The sequence below is a fragment of the Mauremys reevesii genome, linkage group 1, assembly GCF_016161935.1.
Source record: "Mauremys reevesii isolate NIE-2019 linkage group 1, ASM1616193v1, whole genome shotgun sequence".
Lineage (NCBI taxonomy): Eukaryota > Metazoa > Chordata > Testudines > Geoemydidae > Mauremys > Mauremys reevesii.
The window spans coordinates 92,821,356-92,844,207 of record NC_052623.1 but is presented as its reverse complement, the minus strand read 5'-3'; the positions used below and the strand labels follow the sequence as shown (position 1 = coordinate 92,844,207).

The 22,852-nt window shown below is 41.5% G+C and overlaps 1 long non-coding RNA gene across 4 annotated transcripts in view; it reads left to right on the top strand.

Moving 5' to 3' along the window:
- Positions 1-22,392, top strand: part of LOC120382704 — a 44,191-nt gene extending 21,799 nt beyond the window's left edge. For 2 of the 4 annotated variants that reach the window (XR_005588227.1, XR_005588226.1), the window contains exons 5-8: positions 5,431-5,548; positions 6,182-6,295; positions 8,232-8,455; positions 22,258-22,392. This is a non-coding gene — a long non-coding RNA (uncharacterized LOC120382704). Of the gene's footprint in view, positions 1-3,505; positions 3,558-4,488; positions 4,608-5,430; positions 5,549-6,181; positions 6,296-8,231; positions 8,456-22,257 lie in introns of those variants that run through there. The other 2 variants (XR_005588228.1, XR_005588225.1) reach the window with 2 other exon arrangements.
- The last annotated feature ends 460 nt before the right edge of the window (positions 22,393-22,852 follow it).

The following is a 22,852-nucleotide window of genomic DNA, read 5'->3' as shown; positions in this document are numbered from 1 at the left end:
ATTTTAAATCAAAATGGGGATCCTCAGGTTACTAAAGTTTGAGAACCGCTGCTTTAGGTTATAGGCTGTTCTATTCTTGAGCTCTCCTGTTGGAACCTTTCCACTTTGTATAACTGCTTAAAGATTTATTGGTCCAGAGAGAGACCAAGAGCGAAAATGACTGTATCACCTGGTGATTAAGGCACTGACCAGGGAGGTGGGAGATGTGGTAGATTCAAATGCCTTCTCTGACCTACACAGACAGAACCCTTGAATCCATATTTTTTTACATATCAGGTCTGTGTCTTAATTATCTGGCTATAGAGTTGTTCTCACACTTTCTCTCTCTGGACCAATGAATATATAAGTATTTATACAAAGTGGAGCAGCTTCAACAGAATATCACAAGAGCAGAATTGCCAATAGATTGGTGGCTAGGCTATTCACCATGGAAGTGAGAGAACTGACTTCAAAACCCTGATCTTGAGAGAACATTCAGACCTGGGTCTCCCATATCCCAGGCAAGGGCCCTACCCGCTAGGCCAGGGGTCGGCAACCGGTGGCTCGCGGCTGGCCAGGGCAAGCACCCTGGCGGGCCGGCCCGGTTTGTTTATCTGCTGCGTCGGCAAGTTCGGCCGATCGCGGCTCCCACTGGCCGCGGTTCGCGGTCCCAGGCCAATGCGGGAGGCAGGAAGCGGCGTGAGCCGAGGGATGTTCTGGCCACGGCTTCCTGCCTCCCGCATTGGCCTGGGACCGCGAACCGCAGCCAGTGGGAGCCGCGATTGGCCGAACTTGCCGACGCGGCAGATAAACAAACCGGGCCGGCCTGCCAGGATGCTTACCCTGGCGAGCCGCGAGCCACCGGTTGCCGACCCCTGCGCTAGGCTAAAGGTTATAATGGAGGGAGACAGCTGCATACACACATAGATTTTTCTGAAGTTGAAGGGAATGAAACAGTTCATGTGAACTGAAATGGACTTTTCCAATGTGCTTACAAATTCCAAACAAATTTTTTTTTTTCTGATTTGTGTTTGTTTTCTGGCCAAAGCAATGATTCACCCAACTCCAGTGATGAAAAATACCTCATCTGTAGTGACAAATTCACATTCAGAGCCTTAGTTTACCTTACTCATTGTTTTCTGATTAAAAGTACTATAATTAATAGTTCTAATCTGACCCCTTATATGCCAACTGCTAATATGTTCATAGGATCACACAGCTCAAGGGGAGACTACTAATCTGTAAGGAATGGGTAAAATGGATCGGCAGGATGTATCCATTACATTCCTTGAGCAATGTCATGTATTATGTGCTTAATATCCTAAAGCAGTAAGGAGTTAGATAAGTAATTGTACTTTTACATTAAGTAGAATACCTGACAAGATTTAATCTGCTCCTTATATTTTAGCAAATTGCTCAAATTTTATATCAATTAGTTACAAATAATTATCCCATTCCTTTCATTCATTAGGCTAATGACTTTGACCAGGCTTTCACAGCACTCCTTTAAATGCCTTCTCAAGTCTACTCTGACTAACAACTAGCTGGCAAAGAGCTCACCATTGTGGCATGATATCAGCATAGATGCTGAACAATTCCTGATGATGATGCACCAGCATATCTCTGCTGATAACTACAGGGACAAAGGGAGAAGCTGCTACAGAAGGGGCCTGCCACTCTTGCTCCTTAGTGAGTGGCAGTTTTAGGGTACATCTCCACTGCTAGGATGCTGAAGTTATGCTGCTGTTGTGTATATGACAGATATTACAAAGTCCTGTAATATCCTGGACAAACCTTATTGAATTAAGTTTTATATCTTTGGAGTTGATTGTATTAAAAATGCACGTTGTATGTGCTATTGAGAGATTATGTATGACTTCTCAAAGAAGAAGGGGATGCAAATTTAATGGGGAAGGGACCCATTGTCTGGCTACAGATCCATTCATAATCTCTTCAAAAGTTCAAACCAGATTCTCTAGACACTAGCAATCAAAGAAAGGATGTTGGGATATATAACCTGTTGTTGAACTGACTCAGGGCTTTTGTTCTGATCCTGGAAATGGACATGGCCTCTGGGCCACAGAAGGCTCCAGTCATTAGTGAATGCTTGGAAGGACTTTGGCCTTCTGATGCCACATAAAGCCTGTGTGCTTGTCCTGAGCTGAAGCTGTGATGAACTTCAAACCACAAGAAAATCCCTGAATGGGGTTTTGAAGGACTTCTCCTGCCAGAGCCCAGGTTGGAGTTGGGGTGATCTCTGGTAAGCTTATTAGCATGCGTGTAAGTTCTTTTATTGTTTTCAGTATGTTTTCTCTGTAACGCTTTTACCATAAGAATAAATAGGCTTACTTAGAAAGAACTGCACAGTAACTTTAACTGCAGCAATTACACTGTGTATCATCTCTGAAGGGAGAAGCGAAGCAGGCCTGCTTAGTCAGGTTGTCTTTTTGCTGTGAAGGCAGGGAACAGTTCAGTATAGAAATACCCTGGTAAGGAGCGGGAGAGACATGGGTCTCCACTGAATAAAGGCAATGGCTAGTGGGCCAGAAACTTGAGAGTGGCTGGACCATGAGGAGGAAATACAGGTGCAGTTGACACGAACTGTGACAGTGTAGATCAGGGGTCGGCAACCTTTCAGAAGTGGTGTGCCGAGTCTTCAGTTATTCACTCTGATTTAAGGTTTTGCATGCCAGTAATACATTGTAACGTTTTTAGATGGTCTCTTTCTATAAGTCTATAATATAGAACTAAACTATTGTTGTATGTAAAGTAAATAAGGTTTTTTAAATGTCTAAGAAGCTTCGTTTAAAATTAAATTAAAATGCAGAGCCCCCCGGACCGGTGGCCAGGACCCGAGCAGTGTGAGTGCCACTGAAAATCAGCTCCCATGCCGCCTTTGGCACCCATGCCATAGGTTGCCTACCCCTGGTGTAGATGCTTCCTACATAGATGGAAGGGCTTTCCCCATCAATATAATTAATTCACCTCTTGGTAGCTAGATCAATGGAAGAACTCTTCCATTGACCTATGTAATAATAATATGGACATATACCTAGCTCATAGAACTGGAAAGGATGCTGAAAGGTCATCAAGTACAGCCCCCTGCCTTCATTAGCAGGACCAAGTACTGATTTTGCCCCGAATCCCTAAAGTGGCCCTGTCAAAGATTGAACTCATAACCCTGGGTTTATCAGATTAATGCTCAAACTACTGAACTATCCCTCCTCTAGCTTCAGCTACAGTGGGGCTTAGGTCACCCTAACTATGTTGCACAGGGCATGAAGTTTTTCACAGCTTTGCGCAATGTAGCTAGGTTGATGTGTTAGGTGCAGAACAAGGTTTAGCTTCAACAGTAACACTGTGCCTTCATTGTAATTAAAAGGCCTGTAGTTCATTGTATATTGTGTTTAATCACAAACAGCAGAATATTGGTTGGTAAGAACCTTAGTTGATATGTTCTAAGTGATATCATAATGGATAATTGATGTAAGTGGAGTTACTCTAGATTTATACCAGTGTGACTAGCAGCAGAAATTATCCCTAACTAAAGATTCTCAACATAGCATATATATGTACAAGTAAGTTCTTTCCTGTGTATTGTGTTTTTTCTTTCACAGACAACTTCACATTTTTCATTTCCCAACTGCTGAGTTTTTGACATTTTGGAGCTGAGTCATTAAAGTGGAAAAAATGTACCAACAAGCATTAAAATTCAAAAGCAAATGTATATTTGACTGTTTTGGTGACCCTTTCATGTTTACTTCTGGAAACGTTTCCTTACTCAAGTTCTATTAGCCAAATACTTCAGAAAAGTAACTCCTTAGTTTGAATGCTTGCACATTCATAAAAGATGTTACCTCATACACCTTCTCTCTTGCATATTCACTGAAAAAAATTAAAAGACTATATACTGTTGTAATGATGGTCATTCACATTGTATTGGTTAGTCATCTAAGTCATCAATCAGGGAACATAAACAATAATGTATTACTTATATGATTAACCCCCACTACATTAATTTTGAATGATGAATATTCACAGTAAATTTTTCACCAAGAATCTACAGATCAAAAATTATCTTCAGAAGAAATTAGTACATAATAGTGAATGAATATATTTGGGAATTTTGTGATCTGTTTAGACAATTTGTGAATTGAAACCAACAAAATTAATCTAATAAAATACTTGCTAGTTATTTGCTCAGCTTTGCAATATATGATTTTGAACATGACAATTTAAAACAAAACAAAACAAAACAAAAACTTGTGATGACTATTGTAAGCCACTATTGTAAGCACCGGCAATTAGATGTTTTAGATCTATTCCTGTGTGTATGTACTGTGAAGCATATTGCAGTGACATTTATATTTATATTGCTCAACACTTTTCATTATAAAATATTCTATAACTTTAACACTCAGTTTTCCCTGGTGAACATTCCAGAATATCCATGGATACTAGGTTCCTTTGATAATCTGATTGTTTATACACATTACTGTTATCAAATGACCAGACTCTGATCAGTGTGGTGACTTCTCAGATGTGTTGTATCAAATAATGGCTTCTGTATGGATGTGTATGGAACTAGCACACTAACTTCCACTTGGAAAAACTATACTGTGGTATAGGTAAGCATTGACATGATGAGTGAAACCATGGCCCCATTGAGATCAATAGGAGTTTTGCCTTTGACTGAAATAAAGCCAGGATTTAACCCTAAATGTCCATCCTGGACACTTATAAAGTATGTGGAATTGCCATCATGGTTTCACAAATGTATCTCAGATATACTTCTATCCATGGTTGCATACCAGCCAGAACTTATTATGGGATAACTTGAGTCTACAATGAAAGAAGTAGAAACTGGCAGTTATGTCTTATGATTCAGCTGTGAAAGATAAGTATTGATATGTAAGCAGAAGATGTCATGGAAGTTTTGGATATATGAAAGACTGCTGATAGATCTCATAATATCAGCACTGATTCTTGACCTCTGTCCACAGCCCTGCGGGTCTAATCTTTTAGTACAACCACTGTCTTCTCCTAGATCAATGACTTAAGGAATATCACCATCAGTTTTCCAACCCTCATAATCTATTTATATTTTATAAGCTATTTCTATAACAAGAAAGTCAAGAAGCTTACTTTGGAAAAAGAAGAAAAAACTGAAATGATAACTTACACTCAAAGGGGTTTGAAAATCAATGACCTATAACTGTAGGATATTTGGGCTCTCAGAAGCCAGTTTACTAATCAGTCTGACATGTATTAAACAACATAACAGTCCTGTGAAATTCTTAACCTCTTTTAGGCCCTGCTACTGAGTGGTAATATGTTGTTCCTGGGAGGTCCTGAGCTCTGTCAGCTTCCACTGAAATGATTAATTGCAGGTGCTGTGTATTATTAAGGTTGCCCAAAATGTCCCACCACCCTGTTTTTATTTGCTTATAGCTTTGCCAGACTAACAGTTGGAGCTACAATTTTACATGCCAAATGTCTGCCTCAAGCTGAAGTTTTTGGGGAAGTTTCAGGAAAAAAATGGTTCAGCTATTTCTGAGAAATAGATCAGGTAAAAATAAAGTTTTGCCCATATTGGAAAAACAATATTATAACCATTTTATTGAGTAGATCTAGCATCACCATGCTCTGGATCAGGTTCTTAAAATTTTCCTAAAGGTGGCCTTTGTGTCAAGGATGATATCCCCATGAAAAATTAAACACAAATTACACCAATTTGGCCAACATATAAATCTTTGAAACAATGCCATCCACACATGGTTGGTAGATTTTCCCTATATTTCCAGCTCTGGGGGCTGTTGCGGCAATTCAATGGTCCTGGTTCCCCAGGTTCCACCTTGAGGCTGAGGGTGTGTGATATGGTATGCAAAACCCACACTGGACAACAAGGATTTAAGCCATATTCACCCCACCCCACCTGTAAGAGATGCACATACTGGATGTGAAGTTAAAAGAGAGCAGAACAGCACACTTGTGAGCATGCCAGGGAAGAGAAAGGACCTTTAACATGAAGTTCCTGAGAAAAGGCAGGATCTCCCATCATCACCTTCTTTGAAGGTCCCTCCCTGAGGAAAGGGAGAACCTGCTACTTTGTTATGAGAGGGAGACATTTTCTCCATCTTGCATATTGACTCACTTTGTTTGTTTTAATTCCCCTTGTTTTGTTTATGGGCTGCCCTGGAAGGGAAGAGATTTAGAACTGACCTGTCCAGAGGGCCAAGTCACAAGAGGAAGCAGCCACCATCCCAAAAGGGAGAGAACTGCCGTGCCACAGCCAGATGTGAAGAGGCACAACAAGGTGAGCTGACCCCTTTCTCATCTTCTTTCTATGGACTGTGAACTTTGGACAATAGAGGCCAGGTAGGAATTGGCCCAGGGAGGGCAGCCTTCAGGTACTTCTGGGTGTCAGACCTGTGGTAGCTGTCACAGGGCCATGGGCCAGAGCCTGATGGAGTGGGAGGGCCTGGGCTCTGCTGCCAATCGACCCACTCTGCATGTTGAAGGTCATAATCCCCTGACCAGTAGGCAACACTCCCCCTGAGCATTGACCGTCACACAGGGGAAGACTAATATCAGATTAGGACCCAGCAGGGGAGCATGGGACTGGCTAGCTAAAAGCCAGGGTGCAGGGGAGGAGATTGAAAAAGGAATCCAGGGAGGTAAACTGTGAGTTGGAGCCAGTGGAGATGGAGAAAGTTGGCAGTGGGGTGAGTAGCTAAGAGGGACAATCAGGGCAAGTGGACACTATGGCGCTACATCAGCACAGCTGTACCGATGCAGCCATGCCACCATAGCACACGTGTTGAAGATGTTCTATGCCAACGGGAAAATGCTCTCCCATCAGCATAATTACTCCACCTCTACAAGAGGCGGAAGCTATGTTGGTGGGAGATCATCTCCTGCAGCACAGTGCCGATGTGGATAGCGTATACATCGATGTAATTTGTGTCACACAGGAGGGTGTCTTTTTCATACCCCTAAGCAAGGTAAATTACATTGACTTAAGCTGTAGTGTAGACCAGAAAGAATGGGACCAGAAAGATTGGGAACTGGGACTGGCTGAGCAAGAAGACGGGGAGTATAAGTGTAAGGGGACTGGCTTGAGGGGATAGAGCAGAAGGAGGTCAGGCTTGAAATGAATGGACGAAAGTGTCTATGCCCTCTCCCCTCCAGAGACTGGAATAGAATACTCTCCCCTCCAGAGACTGGAATAGAACCCAAGATTCCTGAGTCTCACCATTCCTCTGCTGTGAGCAAATACCTGAGACAGGTACTCACAGAGTACCTCATCTCCCTCTTGTGCTGGTTGATAATAAGCTACTATCACTGTCAATTACTGTCTTAGCTCAGATGGCACAAGTCTTTGCAGTGGTTCAAAAGTTTCCACTCCACTGATAATCCATGTGCGTATATATGATGCCACATGATAAAATATGTTTCTTCAGTTTTCTTTAGGAAAAAAAACTAAGAAAATAAACACCAGAAATCTCATTAAAATAATATTATTAAAGTGTACAGTCAAACTCCCAGAAGATAGGAAATGCCAGAATTAAGGCTGCCTGTGAAACCCTAATTCAGCCCCTTGTGAGTATGTGCTATCACACAATCTTTAATTATATAACTACATACAATTAGACTGTTTCATCCCCAGAGCAGTTGTGTGCTTTGTACTGAATGAGGCAGCATTTGTATGGTGGGGGGTGGGAATCTGTTATTGTACTATTAAAGACTATTGAAATGAATACAAACAAGGGGGATGAAGTAAGGTTTCACAGGTGACTTTAGTTTGAGCAATTCCTAATTTCTGAGTGCTTGATCTTGCAACCTTAATAATGTTTTTTTTTTGCTTAGTTTTCAGTGTGTAATTTATGTATATATGAGATACTCAGCATCCTGAAGGACTGTGATCTGAGTTCAAAACATTTGAAAAGTGACTAGTGGTTTTGGGTGCTTTGAAAGTGGGCACCCAAAATGAACTGGGCACCTCCAACTAGTCGCCCCTTCTTAGTACAGGGTTGCAAGTGACAGAACACTTCTTGAATTTTCATTTGATTAAAATAAGTGATCTTAACAAGCATTCAAAATTAGAGAATAGTACCAAATAACCTAAAAAGATAATGTATTCCAGTCATTTAAGCCTTAAAACCTAAGTGATCCAACACAGGCACATCACATAGAAAAATGCTCATTATTTATAAATCCACAGCCAAAATCTTTTTTTTTTCCCCTGGAAGAAAGCATTTGAGCTAACAGCATGGATAAAAAGTTAAGAGAAAAGAAAACAAATTAAAACAAACAAGCAAACAACAGCAACAACAAAAACCCACACTTTCTGGACGGAAGCTGCAAATAAAAACAAAACAAGACAACGACAGCAAGGAAACATTATCAACTTTTCAATCATTTATATTAGAAGTTTCAGTACATTTTGGCAAGAATGCTAGATATTGTCAACAAGGTGAGATAATTTAGTTGCTGTAGTCAAATGTCTTAATTATTTCTGAAAAACTGGCATTAAGCGAGTACCAATAATTGTGCTATAATAAATAATTAAATGACTTCTTGTTGCTAATTGGTTTTGGTTCAGTTTGCCATGTTACAACCACATAATCAGCCATGCTTTGAGTCCTCTCTTCAGGGTTCCTACATTTTGAATAGTACAGTTCATTATACACAACTATGAACACAGTCAGCTATTAGACTGTCTTGCCTGACTTCTTTCGTCTTTTTTAATATGCTGGCAGGAGCTCTGATTATAGTATAATACTTTATCCTATTTTATTAGCCAGAGGTTTCCAGTTGTTCTTTCTCCTCTTTATAGTTGTAATCACTTACAGTTTAGTTAGTTGATGTAATATTTATTTTTTAGGCTTTTATCAGTTTGTTGTTAGCAAAAATAATCATTTGCATATTTCAATAACACTAATGTAACAAACTGACTTAATTTCTTATAAATGATAAGTGTCCACAGTAATTAACATGAATAAATATAGGACAAATCCTCCTCTTGGTTACACTGATGTAAATCTGTTGTAAGACCACTCTTTTCAGAAGTTGATCAGTAGTGCAGCTGCTCAGCTCTTTTCAGGATCAGGCTCCTACCTCTCACATGAGTACCTGGCATTCATGGTCAATGTATTTCATTCAAGTCTAGACAAGTATTATGCGCTCTATTTAGAATGGCCTGATTAACTTTAAACATAACACTAGCTAATTGAGCAGCATGCCACTTACATAAGACTAGCTAGTAACAACAGTGCACATCAGTGTATTGAATCTTCCACTCAGACCTTGCCTGCTTCTAAGTCCAATTCAGGGTCCTGGTCCTGCTCTTCAAGGTTTTGGATCAACTATTTCAAAGATCACATCTCTACGAAGCAACTACTCTTGCTGGGATCATGGAAATTACCAGTGCCTTCAGAGAAATGTAGGTCGCTGAAGGAAAGGTCTCTTAATGCTGGGCCCTAGATTGTGAAACACACTATCAAAATGAGCATTAGTATGACAATTTTCAGAGCTTACTGCAAAATTCATTGGTCTGTCCTTTATCTATATTATTACCTTATGTTACAGCTTTATTTAAATAGAATTCACTGTCAAAGAAACATAAACTGATGCTGTGTGTACTGTTGCGGGTAATGAGGGAAAATATATTTCTCTTTTGCTAGTGGTTACAAGCTTGTGAGCAATGAGATAGGTAATTGTCAGTGTAAGAGTCTCCTTGAAAAACGTGGAATCATTGCCCTTTGGATTATTTGCTTTTTTTAATACTAAAAAAAAGAGTTTATACAGGCCATGAAGAATTAAAGTACGGTGAAGGATATGCAATCTCTAACTTTTCCATCTACTTTCTGTGCTTACAAATATTTCCTTCAACTCTACCCCTTTAAAAATAATGATACAGTCTCCAAAAGTGTCTATTATGAGTGAATCTTATGTCTATTATAACCAGAAAGAGTTTTAAAGCATTTATGAAAGAAGCTGTTCATGCTTAGAGAAGCTGCTAAAGAAAATAGAGCAGTCACTATCAAAAAAGGTACCCTTTGTTCAACAATTTGGTGAACCTTTCATATGACAGTCAAATACCCATATGGTGCAGCTTTTTTAATTAAATGGGAAGCATTAAGAACACTCTGACTTCATGCTGCTGGACCATAAGACTCTCCTGTGGGCAGCATAGCACCTGACTCACATAAAATGTCTAGTAACAGACATATACTGAAGTTTATAGCAAGCTTTATGACTGCCTCTAGGGACGGTCATTTTGAAGTCTTTCATAAGTACCTACACAAGTGAACATTGATACTAAATACACGTTGGGAACTTATTCATGGGCTACTTTCTCAACACAAACCAAATGAATTCAAATTCTCTATAATACACTGGTTCTTTAGCTGAAAGAAATCAGGAATCAATTGCATCATTAATTAAGAGCTGTCACAGGCTTTTTCAAAACCAAATTGCTTTGTCACTATATAGAATAACTTAATTGTGTTACGTACCTAAGTTCTTTTTTTCTTTATTGACGTATTTTTGATAAATGCCTCATTTCTGCCACAGATTTCTTTCTTTTATTTCTAAAAAAAAAAATAGCATTGAAAAATATTTTGGGAGATTTGGAGGGGAAGAAGAGGAAATACCTTGCATAAGGAATTGCATTAATGCCCTGACCCTGCAAAGACTTATGTGTATGATTAGATTCATGTGCTGTGAATGGACTCCTTGAATCCCATAGGATTACATCTCATCCATAAAGTTAAGCAAGGGTTTTACAGAATTTATCACGGCACATGTTGCATGCTATCTTATTGCCTTCCTCTGTTTTAATAAAATATTTTCTTGTTTTTTGTTTTTTGTTAATATTTAAAGATTTCAAGGCCAGAATGGATCACTGTGATCATCTAGTCTGACCTCCAGTATCACACAGGCCATAAAACTTCCCAAAAATAATTCCTAGAGCACGTTTTTTAGAAAAACTCCCATCTTGATTTAAAAATTGTTAGTTATAGAAAATCTAGCACAAACCTTGGTAAATTGTTTCAGTAGTTAATTACTCTCACTGTTAAACATTTATGACTTATTTGCAGTCTGAATTTGTCTAGCTTCCACTTCTAGTCATCGGATCATGTTATACCTTTCTCTGCTAGATTGAAGAGCAAATTCTTAAATATGTATTCCCCTTGTAGATACTTATAGACTAACGTCAAGTCACCTGTAGCAAGGAGGCCTGGCCTCCCTCAAAGATTGACAAGGAGGGACCACAACCCTCCCCTTGAGTTGCAGAGCGATGAAAGCCCTGCCCACCCCACTGGAAGTGAGGGATGGGAAAGGAAGCAGAAATATGAAAGGCAGGCCCTGCAGCTCAGTTGGGGTAGAGCTGCTGAGGGAGACACGTGCTTCTTCACAGCTGCTAGAGCGGGATGCCAAACAGGACCGCTGCTGCCCGAGGAAGTTCATAGACCATTTGCTGATCTGCCCCAACATTAGACCAGAGCTCCCTAGCTGTTTGCTGCCCTGCCCTGACTGAGGGCCTGGGATCATAGACTTTACTGCACTGCCTGATTTCAGTCCAGATCCCCTTACTAGGTAGTGCCCTGTCTTGTCTGAGGGCCTGGCACCTAGACTCGGTGCTGCTCGGCCCAGATCACGTGGCCTCAGCGTTACCGGCAGCTAATTCCCCATACAGTGAGCACCACAACAAAGGCGACACTGTAAGGAAGTCTGGCGTCCCTCAGAGATTAACAAGGAGGGACGGCCATGCATCCTTACACACCTTTTATTTTTCTCTTTGTTAAGATAAATAGATTGAGCCCTTTGAGTCTATCACTATAATGCATGTTTTCTAATTCTTCATTCATTCTCATGGCCCTTCTCTGAACCCTCTTCAATTTATCAGCACCCTTCTTGAATTGTGGATGTTATGCTATACAAAGCACGCGGGATCTTTTCAGGGGGGAAAAGGCAAATATGCCACATTTATTGAAAATACAACTGTTAGCATATGCTTTTCAGTCACACACACACACACACACACACACACACACACACACACACACATACACACAGTCCTGCCAGTTGATGTTTATAGTTACCAGTCTGTTGTAGCTCGAGTCAATCTAATGGCCAGTTAGATTGAGCACGAGTGAAGAGCTGGACTCTTGTCGGTAGCGATCCGATGCTCCGAAGCTTTGCAGGACTGAACCCAGAGTTCCATGGCAAAACACCCCAGCTTTATAGTTGTAAAAATTCCCATTTGAGTCCATGCATTTTGCAATGTCATCCTGTAATCATCAGTCCTTAAGTGGTGTTAATCTTGGGGTTTTCTGCTGTTATCATTTGATGGTTATTGTCGGGCTTCCCATCGTTATCTTCTATTTGTTGTCTCACCTTTGGGGGTGCCTGCCTCACCTCTGAGGTCGTCAATGCTGCTAACATGTTTAGCATTGGCTACAATGGATGTTTTCTGATTGTATACTCATTTTTCCAAGTCTCTCACTTTTTCTTGACCATCTAGACATTTGTGATGGCTTTCACACCTTATCTTTTCCTGATGCATGCATTCCTCATTCACACAAACAATCTCTTACATAAACCTTCAAAGGTATACAGACAGCATTTTATATTCAGCAGAATACATTGTAAATCAAGCCTTGCTAAATCTTATAACTAAAACAATTCACACTGGGGCTTCAGGCCCTCACCATTTCTTCTAATCTCTTTAAGATAGATAAAATACAAGATCCTGTCTCTTACTTATTAAAACCTTAAAACAAAGAAATGTATATTTAACTAGAGTGCCTAATTTATAATACATATAGGAAACCATAGTAGACATTATAACTTATCCTAAAACAAAAAGGTGACCATAATCGGTTGTTCTGGTCTGTCATTCCTTTCATACATTCTTTGTTCCCAGGTGTCATCCCGCCAATGGGGGTGGCAGGAAGCCGCGACAAGCATATCCCTCGCCCATGCTGCTTCCCGCTGGACATGGACACAGACTTCTCTCAAAGCACGGGCCCTGGCAATTTGGACATCATGGTGGCAATGGGGTAGGTTCATGACATGAAATGCCAATTCTGTGTCCGGGAAACAAGCACAGACTGATGGGACTGCATAGTGTTACAAGTCTGGAATGATTCCCAGTGGCTGAGAAACTTTTGCATGCATAAGGACACTTTCATGGAACTTTGTGACTTGCTTTCCCCTGCCCTGAAGAGCAAACAAACCAAAATAAGAGCAGCCCTCACAGCTGAGAACGAGTGGCAATAGCCCTGTGGAAGCTTGCAATGCCAGACAGCTACTCGTCAGTCAGGAATCAATTTGGAGTGGGCAAATCTACTGTGGGGGCTGCTGTGAAGCAAGCAGCCAAAGCAATCACTGAGCTGCTGCCACCAAAGGTCATGTGCAGGTCATATTGGATGGCTTTGCTGCAATAGGATTGCCTAACTGTGGTGGGGCGATAGATGGAACCCATATTCCTATCTTGGTACTGGAGCACCAGGGCAGCCAGTACATAAACTGCAAGGGGTACTTTTCCATGGTGCTGCAAGCACTGGTGGATCACAAGGGATGTTTCACCGACATCAACGTGGGATGGCTGGGAAAGGTGCATGACACTCGCATCTTCAGGAACTCTGGATGCTGAAATACCTATAGTTATCCATGGGGACCCAGCCTACCCCTTAATGCCATGGCTCATGAAGCCATACACAGGCACCCTGGACAGTAATAAGGAGCAGTTCAACTATAGGCTGAGCAAGTGCAGAATGGTGGTAGAATGTGCATTTGGACATTTAAAAGCTCACTGGTGCAGTTACTGACTAGGTTAGACTTCAGCTAAACCAATATTCCCATTGTTATTGCTGTTTGCTCTGTGCTCCACAATATCTGTGACAGTAAGGGGGAGACGTTTATAGTGGGGTGGGAGATTGAAGCAAATTGCCTGGTGGCCTATTATGTGCAGTCAGACACCAGGGCAATTAGAAGAGCACAGCTGGGCACCCTGCACATTAGAGAAGCTTTGAAAACCTGTTTCATGACTTTCTAGGCTACAGTGTGACCATTCTCTTTGTTTCTTTTTGATGAAAATCCGCCCCCTTGGTTGACTCTACTTCCCTGTAAGACAACCCACCTCCCGCCTTCGATCACTGCTTGCAGAGGCAATAAAGTCATTATTTTTTCCCAAATCATTAATTCTTTATTAATTCATCACACAAATAGGGGGAAAACTCACAATGTAGCCCGGGAGATGTGGGTGAGGAGGGAAGCACTGGATGGGGTGGTGGATGAGGGGAGGAGGGAAGGACAAGGACAAGGCCATTTGATATGTTCAAAACTTATTGAATGCCAGCCTTCTGTTGCTTGGGCAAACCTCTGGGGTGGAGTGGCTGGGTTCTCATAGCCTCTTCCCACGCCCCCTGCCCCCGGGTTCTTCGGCATCTGGGTGAGGAGGATATGGAACTTGAGGAGGAGGGCAGGTGGTTATACAGGGGCTGCAGCAGTGGTCTGTGCTCCTGCTGCCTTTCCTGCAGCTCCACCAAACACCTGAGCATGTCATTTTGCTCCCCCATTAGCCTCAGCATTGCATCCTGCCTCCTCTCAGCATGCTCTTCCCTCCTCTCATCGCGTTCATTTAACGCTTTCCTGGACTCTGCCATTATTTGTCTGCACGCATTCTGCTGAGGTCTTTCAGTGCGGGAGGACTGCATGAGCTCTCAGAACATCTCATCACAAGTGTATTTTTTTCCTTCTAATCTGCGCTAGCCTCTGGGACGGAGATGACAAGGGGAGCATAAAAACATTTGCAGCCTCAGGAGGAAAAAAAGGGAGAGTAGCATTTAAAAAGATACATGTTAGAGAACAAAGGGAAGACTATTTCACACTGAATCAAGCGATTCATATTACATAGCACATGTGTTTTTGGTAAAAGGTCGCATTTTGCCTCTTATATTCAGTGCCTGCTGGTTTGGTGTGAGACATCACACATGCTTGGATGGGCAACAGAATTCAGCTTGGTAAGGCAAAGGGTTTCGGCTTCTTCAACCTTCATAACATCTGAGAATGGTTTCAAACAGCAGTTCCTCCTTTCCTATACCAAGCAAAGCCCGTTGGGTTGGCCATTTAAAAGGAGGGTGTAGCAGGGTGGACCTCTGCTCCTGCCCTGAGGGGTTTAAAAAGGGGCCTGGCAGGGCTTGAGAGGGGCAGCTCTAAAAGCTGGGCTGATTGGGGAAGTGGCTGCAGCTGGACCACACCCCAATCAGGCCACAGCTGGCCCCTATAAAAGGCCAGGGGAGCCACGAGTCAAAAGACAGCAGTCTCTCTCTGCCTTCAGAGAGAGAAGGGCCTGGCTGTAGGGAGCTAGAGACTGGGTACCTAGGGTGAAGCAGGGCTGGGGAAAGGCTGAGGAGCTGGGGAGCTCCAGCTTAGAAAGCCCCAGGCTGCAGCCTAGCGAAGGGCTAACAGGTACTGGGGGTTGCAAAGGGCAGCCCAGGGGTAGGCTAAAGCAGCAGGTCCAAACCCCTTTGCCTGTGATGAGTAGGCTGATACTGCAGTCTGCCCCAGAGTGTGGGGCTAGACAATGACTGGCAGTAGCCAATACTGAGGCAAGGTGGGGATAGAGGGTGAGGGTTCCCTGAGGAGGGGAAACCCAGAGAGAACGGGGTTGCTGCTAGGGGGCAGCACCCCATGTAAGAGGGCACCGGGTCCAGGGAGGGACACGGGGGGCCTGAAGACAGGTGGATCACCGGCCTGCAGAGGGCGCTCCAGCGCTGCAGAGAGCTAATTCCCAGAGTCACCAGCAGGAGGCGCCACAGGGGTGAGTCCGACCCGTTACAGAGGGGCTGCGGTTTTAGGGTGAATGTGCGGCACAATCCAACCTCCCCACACACCTAATTCTCTGGGATGATCACTTCACCCTGCCCCCCACCACGTGGCTAGTATCAGGGAAGATTCCTGTCAGCCAAATGCGAGCAGCTCAGCATGAATGGGCCTCCCCACACCACGTGGCTAACAGCAGGGATGATTTATTTTCAGCCAAAGGCAAACAGCCCAGCAGGAACAGCTAAATGTCCCCTTAAACAAATTTCCCATATTTCAACCAGGTGACCATGAATGATATCGCTCTTCTGAGGCTAACACAGAGAGATAAAGATAAAGAATGGATGTTGCTTGAATGCCACCAAAGCCCGGGCCCATTTGTTGCAAGGTTTTGTTCTGCAATGATTCCAGACTACTTGCTACTGGCTTGGCGTGGTAAATTAATCATTAATCACGCTTGCTTTTAAACCCTTTATTATATTTACAAAGGTACACTCACCAGCTGTGCCTTCTCCAGCTTCATGGTCCAGGAGCCTGCCTGGGGAGGGTGGGAAGGGTATTGGCTCCACGGCGATGAATAGTTCCTGGCTTCTGGGGAGAAGGGATTCTCTGCTTGCCTGCTGTGCACTATCCTCAACCTCCTCCTCATCTTCAAACTTCTCATCCCTATTGCATGAGACTCCCACCTTGAAGGTGTCCATGGACACTGGTGGGGTAGTGATAGGGGCCACCCCTAGAATTGCATGCAGCTCATCATAGAACCAGCATGTATGGGGCTCTGACCTTGAGCAACCGTTTGCATCCTTTGGTTTTTGATAGGCTTGCCTGAGCTCCTTAACTTTCACACGGCACTGCTGTGTGTCCCTGTTGTAGCATCTGTCCATCATGCCTTTGGAGATTTTGGCAAATATTTTGGCATTTTGTCTTTTGGAACAGAGTTCTGCCTGCACAAATTCTTCTCCCCATACAGCGATCAGATCCAGTACCTCCCGTTCGGTCCATGCTGGAGCTCTTTTGTGATTCTGGGACTCCATGGTCACCTGTTCTGATGAGCTCTGCATGGTCACCTGTGCTGATCAGTTCGCTACACTGGCCAAACAAGAAATGAAATTCAAAAATTCCCGGGACTTTTCCTATCTACCTGGCCAGTGCATCTGAGTTGAGAGTGCTGTCCAGAGCGGTCACAATGGAGTACTCTGGGATAGCTCCCAGAGGCCAATACCATCAAATTGCCTCCACACTACCTGAAATTCGACCCAGCGAGATCGATTTTAGCACTAAACCCCTCGTCGGGGAGGAGTACAGAAATTGATTTTAAGAGCCCTTTAAGTTGACAAAACAGGCGTGGTCGTGTGGACGGGTGCAGGGTTAAATCGATGTAATGCTGCTAAATTAAACCTAAACTCGTAGCGTAGACCAGGGCTAACAGACTAAGACATAACAAGTTCTTGTGGCTGAACGCTGGAGTCAGAAACATTAAAATAGGAAATAAGCAATTTTTTTAATAGAAAGAGTAATTAAACATTGGAATAGTTTACCAAGGAATCTGGTAAATTCACAGTCACTTTAGACTCTTTAAATCAAGATTAGGCATCTCTCTAACAGGTATGTTCTAATTCAGCCAAAAGTTTCAAGGACTGTTTTGCAAACATGGCTTGTGAAAGCAGAGCTCCTACCACTGTTGTACTCATAAAGGATAATGTGACTTTATTAATGAAAGTGTATTTTGAAGTTTGAATACAGAAGTACAGTAATTTTTTTCATCTACAAATGCATTATTTATTTCTGCCTCAGATAGATAGATACAAAGGCTTACATTTTCAAAATTTAGAATAAAGTTGTGGGGACGTAAGAAAACTGAGAAACAAGTAAAAACAGAGAAGAGTAAGGAAATATTTGAGAAAGCACATGAATAAGACATTTCAAAAAAATATTTGGTCTTGTAGAGGAATAACAAAACACATGAAAATTAAATATTTTAGAAGAGCATGCTCAAATAGTAGCAGATATGAGCATTTGTTATTGTATAGGCAGCACCAATTATACTAATTATAGAAGTATAATTTGCTTTAAAATAATAGTATCTCTGACTTGAAGAGTAGACAGTTGAAAGGTGTAGGCATAAAACAGGGATCGGCAACCTTCGGCATGCAGCATGCCACGGTAAGCCCCCTGGCAGGCTAGGCCGGTTTGTTTACCTGCTGCATCCGCAGGTTCGGCCGACTGTGGGCCCCCACTGGCTGCGATTCACCATTCTAGGCCAATGGGGGCTGCGAGAGACCATGGTCAGCACATCCCTAGGCTCGCACAGCTTCCCTTTGGGCTTACCCTGGCAGGCCGTGGGCCAAAGGTTTCCGATCCCTGGCATAAAAAATTGTATATCACAAAAGTGCATGTGTTATATAGTGAAACAGAGTGAGTTATGCTCATTATTGCTGAAATATTTTATAGCTGTTTTCATGAATATTTCGAAGAACTATATGAAGGAGGTTTTAATTAAGGGGCTGTTCCATGAGTAGGAGATGTCAGGAGACAAGGTGTATGGTCATGAAGGAGTAAAAGAGATAAAGAAAGAAGTCAGTAGTAGAGTTCAGGTGGATTGAGGAAACGGGAGGGAACATAAAATGAGGCAAAAAATATTGGCAACACTGGCGGCATGAAAGCTTTTTAGGTGAAGGGGAGATTACGTATGTGGGGAAGAAAAAAGAGAAACATACACAGAGACTCAAGAAGAAGGCAAAGTGGTAGGATGGAAAGGTAATCTTGTCAACATAATTTCATGACTAAGTACCCATTGGCGATTATCTTAAAAAAGGTATGAAAGATGGGAGAGATTCCTGAGTACTGGAAAAGTGCAAATATAGTGTCAATCTATAAATGTGGAATAAGGACAATCCATGAAATTGCAGACCAGTCAGCTTAATTTCAGTACCAGAAGAGATAATAAAGCAAATAATGAAGCAAACAATTTTCAAACACCTAGAAGATAACAAGGTGATAAGTAACAGTCAGTATGGATTTATCAAGAACAAATTGTGTGAAACCAACCTAATAGTTTTCTTAGCAGGTAAGAAGTCTTTTTGGATAGGGGGGAAATGATAGATGTGGTAAATCTTAACTTCAGTAAGGCTCTTTATACTGTCTAGCATGACCTTCTCATAAACCAACTAGGGAAATACAGCCTACATGGAGCTACTATAAAGTGGGTGCATAACTGGTTGGAAAACCATTCCCAGAGAGTAGTTATCAGTGACTCATAGTCAAACTAGAAGGGCATATCAAGCGGGGTCCTGCAGGGATCAGTTCTGGGTCTGGTTCTATTCAATGTCTTCATCAGTGATTTAGATAATGACATAGAGAATACACTTATAAATTTTGCAGATGATACCAAGCTGGGAGGGTTGCAAGTGCTTTGGAGGATAAGATTAAAATTCAGAATTATCTGGACAAAATGAAGAACTGGTCTGAAGTAAATAGGATGAAATTCAATGAGGACAAATGCAAAGTACTCCACTTAGGAAGGAGCAATCAGTTGCACACATACAAAATGGGCAATGACTGCCTATGAAGCAATACTGTAGAAAGAGATCTGGGAGTCCTAGTGGACCACAAGCTAAATATGACTCAACACTACACCACTGTTGCAAAGAAAACAAATATTATTCTGGGCTGCATTAGCAGGAGTGTTGTAAGCAAGACACAAGAAGTAATTTTGCTCTACTCTCTGCTGATTAGTCCTCAACTGTAGTATTGTGTCCAGTTCTGGGCACCACTTTTCAGTAAAAATGTGGACAAATTGGAGAAAGGCCAGAGAAGAGTGACAAAGATGATTGAAGGTCTAGAAAACATGAACTATGAGGGAAGATTAAAAAAAATTGTTTAGTCCAGAGAAGAGAAGACTGAGGGAGGGCATGACAACAGTTTTCAGTTCATAAACGGTTGTTACAAGGACAGAAGAAAATTGTTCTCTTTAACCTTTCTAGATAGGATTTTTAAGAGTAGGTTAAACAATCACCCATCAGGGATGGTCTAGATAATACGTAGTCCTGCCTTGAGTTCAGGGGATTGGACTAGATGACCTCTTGAGGTCCCTTCCAGTCCTATGATTCTATGATCAAGGCTGCCACCCCCACCTTTTCCTGTAACCCTGGACCTTCTTCATCCTAATCCTGAGGTATGTCCTGAAAAGAATGGGTCAGAGTGAAGGATCCAGATGACATCACCACCCCTATCATCTCTAGCTGAATTCCAAATGCCACCTGAGATTAAATGAGATTGGACTTTAACAACATCAGCATCTACAACAACTTAAAGTCATCTCAAATAATTTCTTCTCTTTTACCCCAAAAGGGACAGTTATTACCATCTCTGATACTGACAGAGAGACTGTCAAACAAGGGTGGAGGGGTTTCCTTCTAAAAACTCTCTCTAGCTAAAGAAAAGGAGGACAAGAAATGATGTTAAAATAAAGCCTAATTTAATACTTAACATTTATAATGCTTTAAATGTTCATCCTGCTTTTCTGTATCTTTTGTAAAAGGTTAGAAGGATTTTTAATGGTGTGTTTGCCATAAGCAGGCTAAGGTCTCTGTATACAACCCCCCTAAACTTGTTTAACATTGTTTAATGTTGGACACTGAGTGGTTTATGTTAATACTTGTGGTACATTTATTCCCTCTAAATTAATACAACAGATCCCTATAAATTTTTGGTTTAAGTAATTTTGAATTGTCCCCACACCTCATTTTTTGAATATGAGATTAACACAATGCCCTTGCAGCCAGCTTCATGCAGCTTCATGCAGCCAGCCCACTTTGAAGGTTCTGACCTGAGCCTAATTTGAACGACTTTGAAGGTTCTCTAAATCAAGACTATAAAAGCCATAAAAGTGACCTCACAGAAACAAAAGATGTACCAAATTAGAAGTATGAGAAAAACTGACAGTCCCCAGCTTACAATGTCTGTCATATGTATTGAATACTCCACTTGTAGATATTCTGCTGAAATAGTATAATCTCTTATATTTGTTGAGAAGCTTCTATTGCCCATTCTAAATGCTCCAACATTACAAGGCTAGAAAAGTTTTTTATTACCACAATAAGAAATATAGTCTTAGTTTAGCAAAACTTCAATTACCTAAATCCAAGAGGATTTAGCATTTTCTTTATTCTGTGCTGTAATTGGGCCTTTCAGTACAATAATATTAGTTTTTGGCTGAATTACTTTCTGGACAATATCTTCAGGGACATAACTTGTCTTTTGCTGTCTATGTAGACAAAGCTTTGCTATACTACACTATAAAGTGAACATTATGAAATAAGGTATTTGATTTTTATGGCAAAGGTTATGACCATAGGGAATCCTGTATAAACATTTGGTCAACACTTGTCAGTCCTTTACTTTCTCTTAACTTATTATGTCTATGAAAGGAGAAAAGTGTTTTTCTTGCTACTTTTTTTAACAATCCAATTTTAAAACACTATGGACTTTTGAAGACTGTTGGGCCCTAAGTCTATGTAGTTTGAAAAATAGCTTTAAAAATACTCTGCCTGCAGCCAGAGCTGAACTTTACAGGAATTCTCATAAGTCATCTGAAAAAGACTGCTTCCATTCCTGTTGTAATGGGATTGCCAGTTGGATACCTGAACATGAAGCAAGTTGTTTTAAAATAGATACGATTGGAGTTGGCACAAAGAATTTGAGATATGCTAGCCTGAAAGCAACAGGTCCTTCAACTTGAGAACACAGCAGATCCCACTTGAGAAGAAGATGGAACTCATAATGTACTGGGTGGGGAAAGGAAAAGACTCTGGCATAAGTAAAGGATGAAATCCATATGGAGGATTGGTGCAGAAGTAGAGATAAATTGTGTCCTAAATGAGATTATCCCTGGGTTTACATATGGAAATCAAGAGCTTTCAGCCACATGTGTTATATACCTATTTCTGAAGACAGAGGTCCACATCCTCAGCTGTAGCAAAATGGCATATTTTACACCAGCTGAGGATCTAGCATGGAAAATTGACCAGCAAGTATCAATAGATATCCTTCCTCCTTCATCTTCTTCTTCTATATTGATAGTAAAACTTTGTTTGATGTTATGGGTATATAAAGATAACGGATGAGATATATACAGATACCTGCTGAGGGCTATATAAAGAACAATATGATTAGGTTAGATCATTTTTTTCTCAGCCTTTTCAGGTTGGCAACCCCTTACTCAAAAGGTGAAAAATTTACATTTCCTATAAAAGGTAAGAATAAAAAATGTAGCAATGCTAATCATTAAGCCTATATAATTCATTTGTGTATGTTTTGAGTATTTTGAAGAGAGTGTGTGGGGAGTGGGAGATTGAAATTTTCTTTGCTTTAGATTGTAATAAAAAATTCAGTGCCTTTTAAGACCAGTCTCCATCTCTATTGCCTTTTGTTTCCCCCTAGGGTCATGACTGCTGACAAGAGGGGGTGCTACTACCCCTGAAATGGATCTTTATCGGCTCCTGGTGTCATACCAGTGAAAAAAGACCACAGTAATTATTTTCAATGCAAGCAGTTTATTGAGAAGGAATTTAAACAAGCGGTAAAGGATTATATTAAGCACATAACTCCTATTTTAGAAATTAAGAGCTATACACTAAGAGCTATACATTCTTCTTAATGAGTCACCCTTTCACAAACACATACAAACAGGCCCTGCATTAGCTTCACGCAGCTCTAGGTCTGTTCTTTTCAGCCCTCTGGTTTGTCTCAGATTCCCTCAAGGCAAAGCCTTGTTTGCCCACAGACCCCTCTGGTTCACAGTCCTATTTGAGTCCACGGAACAGAGTTTTGGCTACTTTGTCTAGCAGCTTTGCTTCTTTAAGCACCAATTAAGGAATTCCAACGACAGTAATTTACTTTGCTTGATTCTTATACTCTTTTTCCTCAGAGGAGTCACATGTCTTAAAAGCATGCCCAGTGGGCATGTGGTTATTAATTTAATCTGATTATCGATGGTACCGAATGAAGATCACCCCATGTTTATTCACTCATCAAT